The sequence below is a fragment of the Apodemus sylvaticus genome, chromosome 5 (assembly GCF_947179515.1).
Source record: "Apodemus sylvaticus chromosome 5, mApoSyl1.1, whole genome shotgun sequence".
Lineage (NCBI taxonomy): Eukaryota > Metazoa > Chordata > Mammalia > Rodentia > Muridae > Apodemus > Apodemus sylvaticus.
In genome coordinates, this window is record NC_067476.1 from 18,593,556 (window position 1) to 18,597,084 (window position 3,529).

Genomic DNA, 3,529 nt, shown 5'->3' on the forward strand with positions numbered 1-3,529 from the left:
GCTTCTTTGGGATTTCAGAATATATTGAAGATCAAATTATATATATATATATATATATATATATATACACATATATATATGTATATATATGTATATATATGTGTATATATATGTGTGTGTATCTGTATGTATATATAATATATATTATATGCATATATTATATATATATGTTTGTGTGTGTTTGTGTACCTGTATATGTATATATAGTTTCTAAGTGTGCCCTGGAAGAAAACCTTTTCTCCAGTAGCCACAGAGCTTGAGTTGTTAAAAAATTAAAACTGAAGCCCTCATTGTAAGGTTGGCTGATTACAGTGAAAATTCAGAGCCAGGCGCAGAGTATGTTGGCAGTTAAAGTAAAGGCATTGATTGGTAAAGAATGGTACCCTATAACTTTGGGTGGGCATGTGTAGAAGAACCCTAATGAAGCAGAGAGCTTTGAATCTTCAGATTCTCAAGGGTTTAGTCCACCTGAGGAAGCAGCACCCTCACCCCCAATCTCTGAAATAATTGCTTTTCCCACCTTTAACTGAGGAAATTAATACTTCATTGTATGCCAAGCCAGCAGTGGCTTTCTCTGAAAGAAATTTAAGACAAGATAATATTGATGGCCCTCAGGACCCACCAACAGTTGCCTCTAGACCTGTGACCAGACTTAAGGCAAAATAGGCCCCTAGAGGGGAGGTAGAAAGTATTGTCCATGAGGCGGTGCATTACACTATTAACGAAGCTTAATGAATTTGCTATTTCATTCAACCAGAAGTCTGAGCAATGTGTGTGGGAATGGATTTTAAGGATGTCAGATCATGGTGAACTGAACAAAAAAACTAGATTATTTTGAGTTGATTGATATGGGCCTTCTGAGTGGAAATGTTTAATATGAAGCTATCACAGCTAAAAAAAAAAAATGTGTTAAAAGTTTGCTTGAACGGTTGGTTGAAGCATATGTCCAAAGAGGCCTGCTGAAAAGGAGTTAGAGATCCCTGCTATCCCTTGGCTTAGTGTTGATGAGGGGATTTTTAAGACTCAGGGATCCGGGCAATGGTGGAGCATGCCCGTAATACCAACAATTGGGAGGCAGGGGCAGGTGGATTTCTGAGTTCAAGGCCAACCTGGTCTACCGAGTGAGTTCCAAGACAGCCAGGGATACACAGAGAAACCCAGTCTCGAAAAATAAAACAAACAAACAAACCAAAAGACTCAGGGAAATTGCAGTAGCAGAGTGGGTACGCGGTGTAAAACCTAATTCTGCACAATGGGAAGGCCCAGAAAACATGCCCTTCACTAATCCTATAGGACAAAAAATGGGGAGAAGGGCACTGGCACATTGAACAATTTTGTTGTTGCCCTTTTTTTTCTTTCTTTTTTTTTTTTTTTTGTGCCGGACCTTAGGATTGGAGTTAACTGCTGCTCAATGGACAGATTAAACACAATGGGTTTTATTGGGCCCAAGGTAGAGGCCAAGGAGGTAGCACTGAATGACCAAAGGGGGAGGTAATTGTAGTAGTCAGCATTTACAAAACAATGTTTATATTGTCCTAATGTATAGTTAGCAAAAGCAAAGTGAATTTTGTGGTGGCGTGAACCATGTGGACCTTTGGTGCTGGCTCATCAAACACGGTATTTCCAGGCGTAAAATAGGTAAGAAGCTTACTGAATTTTTGTTTGATTTGTATAAGTGGAAAAATTCTCAAACAAATGAAAGAAAGGATACATTGGATTGGACGTCTTGGCTAGTGAATCAGTTTCCAGACTTGAGCTAGTTTGCAGATCCGGACCTATCACTGGACTATTTCAACCTGCCAGCTACCCAAGTAAGTATATAGAGGCTTTCTATTTATTTATGGAAGCTTGGCCTTAGCTTACTTGTGCCTGTTAACATTCTGTCTAAACTCTATCCCACTCCTCCTCTCTCTCTTGACTTTTGCTCTCTTGCTCCCCCTCTCTCTCCATCCCCTTCCCCCCTCTCTCCATGTGGGTCATGGCTGGCCTCTAGTTCTCTGCTCTCTCCCTCTCTCTGCCTTTCTCTGCCTCTACTATTCACTTAACTCCCCTCCCCATGCCCTGAATAAACTCTAGTCTATACTACACCATCCTGTGGCTGGTCCCTCAGGGGAGGGGGATACCTTGGCATGGGCCCTCTGAGACACCCCCTTCCCCCACACCTCCCCACACCCACAAAGGACATATTCTACACTTCTTATCTTTTTATAAACACATCAGTGCCCAACTAGTTTGTGTATATTATATTAACCGATTTATACTAATGTACATTCTGTCATGTGGCTCATTACCTTTCCTCAGTTCTGGCCTCGTCTTCCTCCAGGTCTGGCTACAAAATCTCCCATGCTTGATTCTTTCCCAGAGTTCCTATCTCTGTCTCAAACTCTCATCTATGTGGATTATTCTTTTTAATATTACTTGATTCCCTCCTTAAGTTCTTCCCAGGTATCTTTCCAAGTCTGATGGTGGGCCCATGATCATGGAGTCCCCTGGTCTTATCATGTTCCTCACTATCCTGAAGTAGTTGGTCTGATAGAAAGAGGGCTCTGCAAGAGCAGTCAGTGCTCTTAACCTCTGAGCCATCTCTCCAAACCAGTGCATATCTTCTTTATGAGAGACTCAATGTCTCTATCTCTGTTGCCATTCTGAACAACAGTAACCCTTACATGATAGATGTTTCTGTAGAATAAATGCTCTTTTTCTTTGAGTAGTAACTGAGACTAGGGTCTTTCTTCAGTGACTTTTCAACTTTTACATCTGTTCCCACAACCTTAAGTTCTGCTAGTCTAGAAGTTTTGGTTCCAGAAAAGGGAATACTCCTTCCAGGAACCATGGCAAACATTCCATTAAAGTTGAACCTCGGACACCCCCGCCCTCCCCTTGTCACTTTGGGCTTCTAATGTCCTTAAGGACATTGGCTTAAGCCAACAGGCCAAGAAAGGGATAACAGTATTAGTGAGGGGGATTGATCCAGATTACTATAGGGAAATTGGATTGCTTCTCAACAATGGAGGTTAGAAAGATTATCTCCAGAGTGTAGGGGATCCTTTAGAGTGTCTCTTGGTGCTACCATGTCCTGTGATTAAAGTCAAAGGGAAACTACAACAGCCTAGTCCTGGAAGGATGACAAAGGGCATAGATACTTCAGGGATGAAGGTGTGAGTCACTTCTCTAGGGAAAGAGGCAAGACCTGCTGAAACTTTAAGTTTTTCAACCCTTATTTTTAATGATGGTTCTTAAATGCTTTAACCTCCATTTTAGCCCATTACCTACCAGAAGTAGTGGGAAAGAAAGGCTATGGGGGAAGTGGACCTGTTTAGAAATGGTTCTTTGGAGCAACTTCCATCTGTGTTGTATGGAAATTGGCAGTTCAGTTCACAGGTTAACAGTGGCGACTCCATCCACTCACAAACACTGCACTGATATATCAGCAATCCAGTTTGGTAGGGTTGGGAGAGCAAACACTGAATCAGCAGCAATGGTACTACCTAGCAGAGACAGCCAGGCCTGTCTCTGTACGAGTCAGCAG